Source organism: Rousettus aegyptiacus, unplaced genomic scaffold (assembly GCF_014176215.1).
Source record: "Rousettus aegyptiacus isolate mRouAeg1 unplaced genomic scaffold, mRouAeg1.p scaffold_m13_p_2, whole genome shotgun sequence".
In the NCBI taxonomy this organism is placed as follows: domain Eukaryota; kingdom Metazoa; phylum Chordata; class Mammalia; order Chiroptera; family Pteropodidae; genus Rousettus; species Rousettus aegyptiacus.
This window is the reverse complement of record NW_023416295.1, coordinates 150,548,296-150,565,099: the sequence shown is the minus strand read 5'-3', so window position 1 is coordinate 150,565,099 and position 16,804 is coordinate 150,548,296. Positions and strand designations below refer to the sequence as shown.

General features: G+C 35.1%; 1 protein-coding gene and 1 non-coding gene across 3 annotated transcripts in view; both read right to left on the bottom strand.

The window, feature by feature from the left end:
• Positions 1-9,080, bottom strand: part of EPS8 (epidermal growth factor receptor pathway substrate 8) — a 149,296-nt gene extending 140,216 nt beyond the window's left edge. For both annotated transcript variants that reach the window (XM_016140560.2, XM_016140563.2), the window contains exon 1: positions 8,829-9,080. The gene's annotated coding sequence lies outside the window, so the exon portion shown is untranslated. The remainder of the gene's footprint in view (positions 1-8,828) is intronic.
• A 2,143-nt stretch (positions 9,081-11,223) lies between these two features.
• LOC118614435 lies at positions 11,224-11,330 on the bottom strand. Its single transcript, XR_004956040.1, has one exon. It is a non-coding gene; the product is annotated as a U6 spliceosomal RNA (small nuclear RNA).
• Positions 11,331-16,804: the final 5,474 nt, after the last annotated feature.

Here is a 16,804-nt window from a genome sequence, read left to right as displayed (position 1 = left end):
TTGGAGATTATTTTTACATACAAAAACAAACAAACAGAGTATGCTGTTATGGGGGGAGGGGAATCTACCTAGATACAGTAATGTTCTATTTTCTCCCATTTATGAAACATAAAAATGTAGCTTCCCTATCACAAGTATAGTTTTCTTCAAATGAGTCAACATACTGAAAACCATCTTATCGTATCTTCGTGTCTAAAATTACCATTAACTTCAAATGTAAAAATTATGGTAGAAAATTAAATTCTATTCAATGTCTTTTTAAAAGTGACAAATTTCATATATACTTTACAGATTTGTTAGGCCACTGGTATTTTTTAAACATTTTATTTTCTAGAGAAAATAGAAGCAATTACAATATTACAAAACATTACAAATATCAGAATCAACAGAAAAAAAATTAAAGAATATTTGATGATTACATATTTCAGACAATGAAAACACTCTATTGTACTAAACTAATAAATATATCAATGTATATCTAGAATAAGAAATAATATTCTGATGGTAAATGTCTAACAGAGAGGTACTATTCTAATGGTGTTCATTAAATTTTCTAATAAAATGAAATTTATATCAATAGCCATCAATAAAACCCTCTAAAAATGTTCTTCCCTCGCTTTAAATTTAAATTCTATTGATCTTTATTTTTTCTACTTTTTCCTTTTTTCTTTTCCCCTATATTAAAAACACAGTTTTTCGACTATACATGACTCCTTATCAAGCACATAATTCATTCACTAATAAATTATTTTAGCACATTCTTCAGTATTATATTTCAGGTTGTGGTCAGAAACTGTTCAAAGTTCTTAGAATTCTAAATTGGTTCAGATAGAACTAGATTATGCCTTCGAGGGATGTTACATTCTAATGTTGCTGTGCTACAAAATATAAGCATTGTTTAAGACAGGACCTCTGGTTTCACCAAAAAAAACACACAAGTCCTCTTTCTTAATAAAATCACTTGAGTATTACAGGACTGAACAAGAACACAAGAATTTATCTACTAAATAAAGGACTATATTCAGGAACTCATATGATTAAAAGAGGAGATTCATGCAATTATTAAAACAGGTTTGGTATCTTTATTCTCTCCTACCACAATGTAATGAGTACTCTATTGTATAACTTATTAAAAACAACTAGTTATTCAGTTCTTTCTAATAATCCCTTAGGCTCTGTACATAAGAGTGTGCAGAATTTCCCACAACTCCCACCGTGCCCACTCATTCTGCTCACCTCAAACATATTCATCTTTCTGCCTGGAATGCCCCGGACCGCCACTTCATACTTTCATTCTGGGTCTCAAAAATTCATCCTATAAAACTCAAATGTCACATCCTACAGGAAAGATTTTTCTGACTCCCACAGTAATCCTCTCTCTCTCTCTCTTTGTCTATGTGCTGGGATATATATATATGTATATGTATATGTATATGTATATGTATATGTATATGTATATGTATATGTATATGTATATGTATATGTATATGTATATGTATATGTATATGTATATGTATATGTATATGTATATGTATGTATTTGTTTGTTTAACCTACCACCAACAACTGCATCAAGGAGGTACTATTATTGTGTCTGCTTCTTAGATGTGAAAACTAAAGCAGATAAGGTCTCTCTGACTTCAAAGTCCATTGTCTGTTTGTTTGTTTGTTTGTTTGTTTGTTTGTTTAACATATACTCATTCCTCCTTCAGCTCCACACTCTACTGAAAATGGTTGCCAGGTTCCCTCCATGCTCTGCGTTCCATTATGACAGAAGGCAGAGGTCCTGTCTTATTCTCATCTTTACATTCCCAGTGTCCTGACACAGAACACTCAACCAATGCTCAACAAATGATGAATGGATGGATGGATGGATGGATGGAAGGAAGGAAGGAAGGAATGGAATAATGTCCAACTTCCTCTGGAGGGAAAACTCACCCCTTTCTAAAGATTCTTAAAATGTTTTGGTTAAAGGTATGATAATAAGTGCTAATTGCACTCAAAGAACATTTTGTGAGTATGATTTATATGTGATGTGCTCTGCTTATTTAAATATAATTAGTACTTAGTTCCTTGCCCTCAGGAAACTTATAATTCAGTGGGGGAAAGGAAAAACAACTAGTTAATCTACCATTACTTATTTTATTTTTCCTAATCTCTCACAATTTCCTCTCTTTAAAGGAACTTCGTTCTATTTTTTAAGGTTTTTATTAAAATATAGCTAACATGCAATATTGTATTAGTTTCAGGTATATATCATAGTTATTCAACAGGAACCTCATTATTTATAAGCATGTTCCAGTACTTCATACCTCTGGGTCACTGGGATATAGATCAGTCAACAGGGGAAAAAAGGTCAAAAGAATCTGTGGATCTCAAAAACACAATCTTTTGATCCATTTTTATTTAATTCAGTAATCATGTAAGTAGTTTACAATGTTTAACAAAAAAAAGTAGAAGAATATCAAAGACATCCTCATATTACCCTGGCACTTCCTATGACACAGCACAGCCAAGTGAAAAGAGCAGGGGTTTTGGAGTCAGAAAGATCAGGAATGCCATCTAGATTCCGTCCATTCCCCCTCATGGAGCTGCAGAAAGTCCACTTTATCTTTCTGAGCCTATTTCTTACCTGTAATATGGAAATAAGGAGACCTGCCTTAAAGGGCTCTTGTAAAAGTTAAAAGAGAGAATGTATATAACAGCATTTGCTACACCAGAGGTGCTAGTTTTATGTAAGATCTCTCTGGATGCCTCTTGAAGGCTGCTGGTGTAACAACATCAATACTTCTGGCCCCAGTATCAATAAGACAAAAGTGTTTACCAAAAGAAAGGTACTTGAAAAAACCACGTGTTTGCAAGAGTAGTGGTATGAAATAATGTTCAAGATCATACAATTAAATCTTAAATTTCTAGATGGTACATATATCATCTGCCTCTTATCAGCATATACCCTGCAATTCCTCTATTTCAGATTTCTTTGTGAAAAAGAAAACTTTATTTTCTACAGTTACATCCATAATAACTCACAGGTGTTAATCTGTTATTAACAATTCCATTTTTCACAAAAAAAAAGAATCTGAGTTAGTGAGGAAGAGGGAAATGAATTAGAGTTGGCCCTCAGTATCCACAGTTTCCACATCCATGGATTCAACCAACAACGGGTGGAAAATATTCAGAAAAAACTACTTACATCATTGCTGATATGTACTATGCAGTTAGGCCTATGATGGCTGCCTCTGTACAAAACACATACAAACTATTTTTCTTGTCGTTATCCCCTAAATGATATAGTATAACATTTTATTAGGTATTATAAGTAATCTAGAAATGACTTAAAGTATACAGGAAGATGTGCATAGGTTATATGCAAATGCTATGCCACTTTATATGAGACTTGAGCATCCTCAAATTTTGGTATCTTCAGGGGATCCTGGACTCAGTTCCCCGCAGATACCAAAGTATGACTGTACGTAAAATGCACAAGAACCAATCTCAACACATGGTCTATGTAGTATTATATTTTGACTTCGAATTATTTTTCAATTGTTTCTTTTAAGTGGTTTTGCAGAATATATAATAAAATAAAATAAAATAAAATTACTTTCCTTTCAGTCCTAAAGCTAATTCATAATCTGACTTAAAGATCACATTTACTTAGTACCGGTACACCTGGAAGTCCATAGGCAAAAAAGTGAATTTAGACACAGACCGTATACCTTTTACAAAAATTAACTCAAAATGGATCACAGACCTAAATGGAAAATGGAAAATTATAAAGCTTCTAGGGGGAAAAAAGGATAAACTTTAGGTGGTCTCGAGATTGACAATGGGTTTTTAAATATACCACCAAAACCCAGAGAATAAAAAGACAAGCCAGAATGAAAGAAAACATTCATATTTGGTAGAATGCTTGTATCAAAAAAGATATAAAGAATTCTTAAAACTCAACAACAAAAAAATGGGCAAAGAAAATACAGATGGAAAATAGAATATGAAAAGATGCTTGACATCAAATGTCATTAAGGAATGACGAATTAAAGCAACGAGGTATCACTACACTATTAGAATACATAATATCTAAAAAACTGACACTATCAAATGCTGACAAGGATGAGGAGCAACAGGAACTCTCATTCATTGCTGGTGGGAATACGAAATGGTATAGCCATTTTGGAAAACAGTTTTTGCAATATCTTACAAAATTAACCATAATCTTAGCATAGGATCCAGCAATCACATTCCTAGGTATTTACTTGACTTATCTGAAAACATGTCTACACAAAAACTTGCCCATGAATATACATGACAGCTTTATTCATTGTTGCCAAAAACTGGGAACAACCAAGATATTCTTCAATAGATAAATAGATATACAAACTGTGATACAGCCATACAATGAAATTTTATTAAGTGATAAAAATAAATAAGTTATCAACCTATAAGAAAATATGGATGAACCTTAAATGCATATTGCTAAGTGAAAGAAGCCAGTCGGACAAGGCTGTATGATTCCAATTAAAAGACATCTGGAAAAGCAAACTATAGATACAAAAAAAAAAAAAAATCACTGGTTGCCAGGGGGAGAGGTTAAAGGAGTGATCGGTAAAGTACAGCAGATTTTTAAAGTGTCGAAATTATACTGTATGATACTTTGATACTGTAATGATGGATACATGAAATTATGCATTTGTCAAAATCCACATAACTTTACAGAACAAAGAGTGAACCTGAATGTATTCAAACTTTTAAAAAAATCATTAAGAAGGTCAGAAGACCACAGGATGGAATGTAGATTGTGATCAAAGCTCTATTCACATTTCGGCAACAACCTCACTAAAGAAAACAGGAGAAACAAGAGTAGAATACAAAAAACAAAAAGCAAAAGGAACCGCATACAAGCACTGTACTCTAATTGATAAAGTTGTTTTCCACACTGTAAAGGGAACACAAGCTAACGATTTTAATACTGTATACATACATAATGGAATTGACAATTAAGTAAATGGATGGCAGGTGGTGGGAGCCAGGTTTCTTCTCACTGTTGGAGTGAGTTTACTGATAAGAAGGGGAAGTCCAGAATGATATTGATGGATAATGGATTAGGTACAGTAAGAGACAACCATATGAACTTCTATTTAGTTTAATGTGATACACATGGTTACACAGAGAAACATGTATAGATAAGTATATATACATGGGTTTCTATACACACATATTTCCTGTTCTATCAGATGAGGGGGCCTAGAAGAAATGACACCCCAGCAGCTACAAGAACACCTAGTACCCACAACTTGGTTTCTAATACCATTTTCCAAGGACATAAACCAGATTCTTTCTCATTGAATCTAGGACTGGGGCAGGAAATGGGAATATACACGATCAGCCTGGAGCATCTCTTAATGCTAGAAAGTAAGGAGTGATTAAAAACAAATTACATTTATGGAGCCAACTGAAAGAGTTCTCAATGGCCAAAGCTAAAACAATACAAGCAACAAAATAAAACAGTATAGGATTATAACCCAAAGAAGCACGCGCGAGTGTGTATATGTATGTGTGTGTGTGTGTGTGTATCCGTGTGTGTGTGTGTATTTGTGTGTGTGTGTATCCATGAGTCTAGATCAATAGAGGTATATGATTGAGTACATAAATGGGAAGAAGAGACAAATCTGCCATGCAGAAGAATTCAAAATAATTTATGCAATATTCCACCCTCCAGGAAGAGAAGCATAACTCTCTACTCCTTAAGTATAGGCTATATATAGTGACTTCTGTCTAAGAGTACAGCCTAAAAAGAAAGAAGAGTAACTTTTCAGCACTGAAACCCAACAAACATTATCTCAGCCAGGTGATCAATATCAAGTTAAAAATCATGTTTATAGCATGCACCTTTTATATGACATAATAAAATAGCACTTTACCTCTGTGATCTTTCTCCCTAAAAATCAAAATCTCAGTCTGATCATGAAAGAAACATTAGACTAATTCCAAAAGAGGAGCATTCTAAAAAATACCAGTACCCCTTACAACTGTGAAGGTCATAAAAGACAAGGAAAGTCTAATAAGTATCACATCCAAGAAGCAAGAAGAACCCTCCGAGACATGACAAGTAAGTGTAATATAGTATCCTAGATGGCAGGATCCTGGAACAGAAAAGGATATTAAAGCTAAGGAAATCTAAATAAAGTATAAACTTCAGTTAGTAATAGTGTACCAATACTGGTTCATTAATTGTAAAAATTACTAATGTAAGATGTTAATAAGAGGGCAATATGGGTATGGGGATACAGGCAAAGTCGCTGTACTATACACTTTTTCTGTAAATCTAAAACTGATCTAAAAAATATATTTTTAAAAATCTCATTTAAGAATGTATCTAGAAAACACTGAAGAGTCTGTAATAGAGCACTGCAGAACTTCACACTTTCCCTGCATATATTAAACTCAAAATGTTTACAACTATTTGGTTACAGGATTTTTCTTAAGAAAATATTTTCAATCACTAACAGCTGCAAACAATTTCATGCAGTAATTCCCAGCAGGGTTGTATTATAGCTGAAGTACTTTAACTAAAATTCCATTTTTCCCCCTTACATACCATTGCAGATGTCTGAAAGTTTGTAACCTACCATTAACGTATGTTGTTTTCTGATGATCTAAATAACTACCAAATATGTTTACTATAACTTAGAAAAGCTAACCTAAACTTTATATAAATCAAAGTAGTGCTAAAATATTCAACAAAATTTCACACATCTAAAGAAAGAACTTGAGAAAAACTATCATCTTTTATTCTGGATACTATATTTTCTTATATAAACCACGATTAAATGAGCTGCTGCAGAATTAATATAGGTAAATGAAGAAAACAGGAGATCAGTAGAGGAAGAGAAAAAGTAGTGGTCAATGTGTGTATAGTACAATATAAGAAAAGAATAGAACTGGGATTTAAGATACATCAAATAAATACGTTGAAAGCAAAGAACAGAAAACCTATGCCATAGCATAGAAAAGGACTAATATCTGAAAACTATCAGCATACATAAAAATTGAAAGCAAGGAAAGCTAGAAATAAAAACAAAATGAAATCTTAACATTCAATCAGAAACAAGCAAAGTGTTCAAAATTAGTCATTCTTGATAGAGAACAAACAAGAATAAACCATTTAGAAATACATCACCCTAAATACAACTCAATTTAAAGTATTCCCCCACTATTAATAAAAGGTTGAAAAATACTGTATAATAATATTGAATGGCATTGGAAAGTGAGAGGAAAAATGATTTCAAAGGGAATGTACCAAATATCATAAAAAGTGATTATCTCAAGATAGTGGAATTTAAATCAAGTTTTCTTTTTTCTGCCATGAAGTGAATGACTTGAGGAATTTTAAAAAGTCTTACTCTATTAATTCTGCACTAAAGACATTGTATAAAATGTCATTATATTTGTGATATATTCTATTCTACCCTTAATGTTGCAAGTCTATAAAGTGCATTCTTTTTCAAATTTAAGTAAAACTGTGAACCCATGACCAAAGATTTCTCTATACTAGCAACTTAAAAACTGTAGCAATATGTCCAGAAAACTTCAAGTCAAATAGAAAATCTAGGTGACTGAGATGACATTGACTTTAATTTCAATGACCACATGATCTAAATTACTAGTGTACACTTTCCAAAACCCAAGTCTCTGTAGAAGAATGATATCCTTTCACTGGAAATAAATTACAAGCAACACACAACACAGTTGCTTTGTTGTTACATACATATATAAAGAAGCCTTCTGGAAATCCTTTCTCCTATCTCCCCAAAATAACAAGGCCAAAATCAAACTATTCACATGCATCTGGAACCAAGTTTTGTCTGAACTCAGAAGATATTAGCTATTTCTCTTATCATCTGAGGCAAGAACTGAAACCTGTGAAAGAAAAGCAATAATACATTTCATTGAAATATATTTTGCAAAGGAGGATTCTAATTCCTAAGGCTCTACTGCTATAGACATCTACAGACTGCGAATCCAAATACCACAGCGTCCTACCCCCAAAGAGATTCCAGCAGTACTTCGGGTACTCAGGGAAAAGGACTTGAGAAACAATGCAAAGAAAGAGAACAATCGTGCAAAAATTCTGCATACAGGTAATCCTTGAAAGGAAAGTAAAGGGAGCGAGCACAGGAGGAGCAGGCAGGGTCCTACCCTGGGGGAGAAATTCACTCCAAAGGCATTAACTGACAAAGACACCAGAAAGGCCATCTTCTCAAAAGTAAAATGGAGCAAGCTAAGAAGGGAAAGTCAACAGGAATTAGAAGTGACAAATACTCAAAATAATGAGCTATATTAATTTGAAGAGATATGCGATGGTGAGACTTTGTCCCAAAGTGTCAATTTGAAAAGACTCCCCCTCTCATTTGAGGATGGGGAGAATTGCTCTCGAAACCCCAAATCCAAGAAAAACCGTGAGAATGCCCATTCTGAGGTCGCCCTACCGCCCAGATAAGCGCAGGTGTACCTGTGGAAGCTCAGGTTACCAGGAAATATTACAGAGACACTGTGAATCTTCTCTGCCCATCTTTCCGGGAGCCCGGGTGCGGCCAGGGGCGCGGGGCGGGCGGCCAAGGGTGGCCACCAGCTCCCAGCGCTCCAGGATCGGGCGTGCGGACGGGCACACCTGGCTCCCAACACCAGTTGAAAGCAGTTAAAGTGAATGAAGGCAGACGCGGCGTCTGGCACCGTTCCACCCGAGCACACAAAGGCGGATTTTCAAAATCGAGGGAGAGTTCAAACCGTCGAACCCCCGGCGGGCGCCTTTCACGAAGGGGCTCTTACCTTGGATCTGCCTTCGGGGCCGCAGCTTTCCCCGGAGGCGACAAGGCGCGAGGCGGCCAGGGGAAAGCCTCGGACCCAGACGGCGCCCTCCCGATCCTCCGCGAGCCGCCGAGCAGCCGTCCGCGCCCAGATGCAGAGGAGCGATCTTCCGAGCCAGCACAGCGCGGACCTCGCGCTCGCAGGCACCGCCTCGCCCGCCGCTGCCTGTGAAGTGTGGATCTGCCCGCCCGCACACCCGCTCGCGGCCGGAGCGGGCCGCGCGCTGCGCATGCCCAGTACCCGTGCGGGGCGAGAGCGAGCGTGCACTCGCGCGCCGCGCGGCCGCCGGCCAGCTCCGCTCTCCGGGTCTTACCTGCAGCCGAGTGGCGGAGTATGTGGTCGACCCCAGCGCTGGAGGAAAACAGGCGGGTGGGACCCAGTGGGCGGGAGAGAGGAGGGAGGAAAGGAGGCGAGGCACGGTGCCCAGTTATCAAGGCGGTGATCAAAGCTGGACCACAGTCGCCGGCCGCCGACGGTTTTCCAGAAGTGCCCTAACTGGACTGACCAGCAGCCAGGAGACACTGGTAGAGGTTCGCCCCCGGGCAAGGTTTGATGCCCCGGGTGCACGACTCAAGCCCACTGTCCTAGGTAGTAAGCTTGGCACACTCAATGACTGGCCAGCCTTCAGTCTTCTTTCTCCGGCCTTCCAATCTTTCACCCTTGTCTCTTTCCTCTTTTTTGTCTGCTCAACTCATACTGTGAACTGGTGGCATCCAAGGGCCATTTGATCTTTGGGAGTTTCCACACTGCGTGTCTTTAGTGACAGCCAGCAAGTCCAGACCCGTTTGGCACGCCTGACCTGGATCATATTTTTCACATGGCTCTTGCTAAGAGCTAGATATGGTCTGAAGTAGTAGAAGCTTCTTTCTAGTGCCTCTAGTAACTTAACCAACCCAGTAACCCTCGTTTCCTCCTTGAGTAGCTCACAAAGCCACTAAATTAAAAGTCTCGTCAGTGAACATTGTATTTCTTACTGTTCTAACTTCTTTAAAGTCAATCGACTTCCAGAAGTCAACGGAAGACTGTAAAGTAAACTTGGTTAAAACAGATTGGACCTGCTTGGTTTGTGAAGCAAGGAAAAAGAAGTCAGGGAAAAGCAGATTCAGGCCAGGGTGGAATATTAAAACTATAATACTAAAAGTTGGAATAGATCTTAAGCCCAGTCCCCTATCTTAAGTAGGGGTCTTTTCTCCACTATTCCCACCACATCACTATCCACTTGAATTTTTTCCAGTGTTGGAAATCCCTATATTTATCAACTTATAAGTAATCACGATTGTTTCTTGAATATCTATGCCTGGAGCACTTTTTATATATTATTTTTAATCCTTAATATGAGATAGGCCTTATTATACCTATTTAGTGCATTAAGAAGATGAAACTCAGAAGTTTCATTCCTTTACCAAAGCCAATGCTGACGTCAGAATTAAATTTTAAGTCTGCTTAACTCTAAAGCCAAATCATTTGATTTTGAACATCAAAATAACTTCCCTTAACTTGCATGACTGCTACTGGTTCTGCCCTTAGAAACCTCACAAAATTAATCTCATTCTTTATACACATTGCAAGCCTTAAAATATTTTAAGCAAAAGATTAAGTAGCTATCTGAAGATCTAATACCTCCTCTTCTTCAAAATCTCTGGTTCCTTTCACTGTTCTTCAAATGGCATGGTGAGCCCTCATCACTACACTCTTTTCCCTGCTTCAAATGTGCTTTGACTTCTCATTCTTAAATTGTACACTCAGAAAAAAAAGAAAATACACAATATTCAAATACGGTGTGCCAAGAACGAGCCATGGACTAATAATAAGCTCCTTCAATCAAGCATACCCTGCCAATAAGGCATCTCAAACCTGTATTAATTAGCCTTTTATTTTAGCAAATATATTACCTACAGATCATATGGATATTAAATGAATAATAAAAAATACTATGAACAACTCTATGTCCACAAATTTGATAACTTAAATGAAATTAACCAATTCCTTGAAAGATACAATTTGCCAAAACTCACACACAAGAAGAATTAGACAATTTGAATAGCTCTATCTACTAAAAAGTCAAATCAATAATAACATTCCAAAACAGAAAGCACAAGGCCAAGATGGGTTCACTGGTGAATTCTATCAAATATTTTATATTAAAATTTTTGGGTTGACTGGTTATAAAATCAAATAGGTTTCAAGTGTACAATTCAATAACATGTCATATGTATATTGCATTGTGTGTTCACCACCCAAAGTTAAATTTCCTTCCTCCGTCAAATATCTGATCTCTTTTACTCCTATCTATCTACCCTCTCCCCTAGTTACCTCGGGTAATGACTAAGTCACTGTCCATATCCATGAATCTCTGTAAGATATGGAACACTTCATGAATTTGTATGTCATTCTTGCACAGGGGCCATGCTAATCTTCTCTATATCATTCCAATTTTAGTATATGTGCCACCAAAGCAAGCACACTACCAAACTTAAGGCAGAAAAAGAAGCAAAACTTTCCAACTCATTTTATGAGGCCAGCATTACCCTAATACCAACACCAAGCAAAAACACTACAAGAGAAGAAAATTATAAAGGCATTATAATGCAAGGTAACTATAGACCAATATCTCCCATGAACATAGATGGAAAAATCCTCAACAATATATTGTCAAATCAAATCCAACAATATATTAAAAGAATTATATATACATCATGACCAACTGCAATTTAATCTGGGTATGCAAGATTAGTTCAACATTTGAAAATCAATTAATGTGATTCACACATCAACAGGCTCAAAAATAAAAATCACATGTTCACATCAATAGATGCATTAAAAGCATTTGACAAAATCTAACACTCAATTATAATAAAAACTCTCCATTGTGGAATAGAGGGGAAGTTTCTATAGCTGATGTCATACTTAATGATGTGAAAATTAAAGTTTTCCTACTAAAAACCAAGTATAAGGCAAGGATGTCCCTTTTATTACTCTTTTCAAACATCATCCTGGAAGATCTAGCTAATGTAATAAGACATGAAAATGAAATAAAGTATGTACAGATTGGGAAAGAAGAAGTATATCTTTGTTTACACATGACATGATTGTCTATCTATCAGACACAAAATAATTGAGCAAAAAACCCTCCTGGAACAATTAAACAATTATAGCAAGGTTACAGGATGCATGACTAATATACAAAGTCCATTGTTTTCCTATGTACCAGCAATGAAAAGTGGAATTTGAAATTAAAAAACACAATACCATTTAAATCAGCACCCTCTAAAGTGAAACACTTAATCATAAATCTAACAAAATATGAACAAGATCTATATGAGAAAAATTCAAAACTGATGAACAAAAACAGAGAAAAATTAAATAAGTGTAGAGGTAGTACATATCTGTGGAAAGAAAGATTCAAGATTGTCAAGATCTCAGTTCTTCACAACCTGATCTGTAGATTCAATGCAATCTCAATCAAAATCCCAAGAAGTTATTTTGTAAATATTGACAAACTAAAGTTTATATGGAGAGGGAAAAGACAAAATAAGCCATCACAATGTTGAAGGAGAAGAACAAGTTGAAGGACTGACATTTCCTGACTTCAAGCCTTACTATAAAGCTACAGTAATTAAGACAGTGTAGTATTGGTGAGAGAATAGACAAATAGATCAATAGAATAGAATAGAGATCCCAGAAAAAGACCCACATAAATACAGTCGACTGATCTTTAACAAAGGAGCAATGTATTAACAAAGACAATACAATGGAGCAAAAAAAGTCTCTTTAACCAATAGTGCTTGAACATCTGGACACTCAGATGTGAAAAAGATGGATCTAGACACAGATTTTATACCCTTTATAAAAATTAACTTAAAATAAATCAGAGGCTTAAATGTAAAATACAAACTATAAAACTCCTGAAAGATAACATAGGAGAAAACCTAGATGACCTTGGGCATGGTCATGACTTTTTAGATACGACACCAAAGGCATGATCCATGAAAGAAATAATTAATTAATAACTAGGACGTCATTAAAATTAACAACTTCTGCTCTATGAAAAACAATGTGAAGAGATGGGAAAACAAGCCACAGAGTGGGAGTAAATATTTGCAAAAGACACATCTGATGAAGAACTGGTCTCCAAAATATACAGAGAACACTTAAATCTCAAGTTTAAGAAAATAAACAACCCAATTAAAAATGGACCAAATACACTAACAGACTTCTCACTAACGAAGATATAAAAATGCCAAATAAATATATGAAAAGATGCTTCACATCTTATGTCATCAGGGAAATGCAAATTAAAACAAGAAAGAGAAATTGCTATACACCTATTAAAATGGCCAAAATCTGGATCACTGACAACACTAAATGCTGATGAGGATGCAGAGCCACAGGGATTCTCATACACTGCTGGTGGGAAAGCAAAATGGTACAGCCAGTTTGGTAGACAGTTTGGCAGTTTCTTACAAAATCAAAAATACTCTTACCATACAATTCAGCAATTGTGCGCCTTGATACTTACCCAAAGGAGTCAAATACTTATGTCTGCACAAAAACCTGCACATAGATGTTTCTAGCAGTTTTATTCATAATTGCCAAAACTTGAAAGCAACCAAGATATCCTTCAGTAGGTAAATGGATAAATACAACTACAGTACATACAAGTAGTGAAATATTACTCAGTAATAAAAAGAAATGACCTATAGATTCATGAAAAGACAGAGGAATTTATGTGTGTATTACTAAGTGAAGCCAATCTGAAAGCCTACCTACTACATGATTTCAACTATACAATGTTCTGAAAAAAGCAAAACTGTAGAGACAGTAAAGATCAGTAGTTGCCAGGAATCGGGATGGAGGAAAGAATAGGCAGAGCATAGAGGATTTTTTAGGGCAGTGAAAATACTCTGTATGATACCATAATGATGATACACATTTTTATACATTTGTTCAGATCCATAGAATGCACAACACCAAGAGTAAAACTTAAGATAAACTATGTACTTTGGGTCACTATGATGTGTCAATGTAGTTCATTAATTGTAACAAATGTACTATTGTACGGGCTATAAATAATGGGAGAGGCTATGCATATGTGGGGATAGAAGGTATATGGGAAATCTCTGTATCTTCCTCTGAATTTTGCTATGAACCCATGACTTGATCTAAAAAAAAATTAAAGTCTTAAATAAAAATAAATGAAGGAATATATAAACACCACTATGCATTGGAAAATAATCTTTGCTTTTCTTTTCTTTTTTTAATATTCAAGAATTTGTTTTCCATGAAGGAAAGAAAATCCAAGTGTTACTTGGATCAAAAGCGTTTTCAAAGAAGGCCTTGAATGTTTTAAAGAATTTGATTAAGTGTGAAGTGGTCATTCATCCAACAATACTTTGGAGTCAATTAATTATACTTTAAGACAACTTGGTTGAGTCCAAGATTACAGCTGAGCTGAGGATAAATCCAGTAAAAGAAGGAGAAAAGCGTAAGAGGAGAAAATAGACCACATGAAACACAGAAAAAAAATCATGAAAATCTAAGAAAAAGGAGGAAACAAAATAAAAAACCGAGGACATTGAGTGCCTCTTCAAGCAAGGAGCTCTTTGTCTTATATACTATACTTGTATGGTTATTCATAGTTGGCACGCATATTTATTTAAGCTCGAAAGGTGAATTAGATCATCTGAAGAGTTCTCCGGTTACAAATCAACTGAATCTTGTATAAAATATACTTTGATGTGCACTGCTGAACTCTCAGGAAGTGAAGGAAATTTCTAAGCATCCAAAACAAAACAAAATCACTTAACCTGATGTGGTGAGCAAAGATCTTTTAAATAAATTTTAAACCAGAACAAGATAAAGAAACTGATCTTTAAACTCCCATGTGTTAGCCAACCACCCAGGAAGAAAATCAGAGTAGTCTCAAGTCCTTGGCCCCTCTAGCTCCTAAGGGAGGTATACGCAAATTATCTCTAGAGACAAATAACTTCAAGTTAGTGTCCCAGTATTCCTACAAATTAACATCAACCAAATAGAAATCCAGAATCAAAGATTATAAGACATATGAGAAAATTAATCAATATGAATGAGAATAAATAAATGGAAAAACTAATCGCTATGAGCAGACTTAATGAACATATTTAGATTTATGAAGCAAAAAAAAACCTATAATCTAGCTGTTTAAAGAAATGTTAAAAACTGTAAAAAAAAAAAAAAAAAGGCTATCTAAAATGACTAGGCAGACATGAAAAAGAATTCACCAGAACTTCTGGAAAGGAAATTTACATTTGTTGAAATTTGACATTCAATGGGTTAGACACAGTTGAAGAGAAAAAAAAAAAAAAAAAAATATATATATATATATATATATATATATATATATATATATATATATATATAAAGAAAATATCTAGAATGTAGGACACAGGGAAAAAATGGTAAAGATGAAAGATATGGAAGAGAGAATGTGAAGATTTAACATTTATCTAATCAGAATTCCAGAATGAGAGACTAGAAAAAAACGGAGTAAGGGCAAGAAATGAAGAGGTTATGCCTTTTGCATTAGATTATAGCTAATAATATTTCAAAGTCTATATAACACATGAATCCACCAAGAGAGGAAGTACTAGCATATACATGTACCAAGTAGAATACCAAGTAGATGAAAAGAAAAACAAACCAAGGTATGTTATAGTGAAACTGCAAAACATCAGAGGAAAAGGCCATCTTAAAAGCATGGGGAGAAAATGAAAATATTTCTACAAAGGGAAAACAAGTAGACAAAAGAATTTTCAACAGCAACAATGACAGCCAGAAGACAGTGAAACATATTCTAAATGATGAAAGAAAATAACTGTTGACTTATCATTTTGTGTCCAGAAAAATTGTATTTTTTCCAAACAAAATGGAATTAAGACATTTTCTGATAAATAAAAACTTGCCCTTTTTACCACCTTCATTAGATAAACTTCTAAAGCACACTTTTAGATAAAGGAAGTGACCCAATAGGAAACACTGAGATGCAAGAAAAAATGGTAAGGAAATAAATTGATAATCACTTGGTTTAATCTAAAGGAACTTGGTGTGTATAAAACAATAATAATAGCAATGGCAAATCTGTGGGGATAAAAAACACAATTAAAATATTGGACAATAACATAAATCGGAGGGAGATGATCAGAGTTAAACTGTTCCAAGGTCCTTGTTTAGAGGGGGTTAAAGAATTAATTTTAAATGTCTTAAAGAAAAATATTCACAATAAGATTTCCAGAGAAACGAGCATATAATATTTGCAATTTCTAAATGTCTTATACATATTAACTCACTTAAATTATTATAATAACCTTCTGACAATCTCTATTTTATGAGAAACACACACACACACACACACACACACACACACACACACACACACACACAAACACACACACCACCTGAGCCACAAGTAATGCAACTAGGATGCGATGAAGTTGAAATTTGAACTCAAACAGCCTGGCTCCAGAGGACACAGCTTTGATGATTATGTTGTTCTACAGTATCTTAAGAATTCTGAACAAATGGACACAGAATGTAGAAATTCCAAACTGGAAGAGGGAGGGAATGACAATAAGAAATAAAAAAAATGAACATAATAGTCAACCCTCCTCTCTATCCCATGCAAAGAAAAAAAAAAATACAAAAAAGAAGTATAGGAAAAGGGAGTCAGATAGAAAATAGAAAGTAAAGACTGAAGGGAAAATTATTCAACTATGTAAGTAATTGTAGCATTAACGGACTAAGCTCTCCAATTAAAAGAGGGAAATCAGTTTTTAAAAATATAAACTATATGCTATTCACGAACATAAGTACACAGAAAACATAAGATATACTAGGTATATAATAACAAAAAACAAAGATTGGTGTAGCTATATTGTATCACACAGAATGGGCTTTAAGAT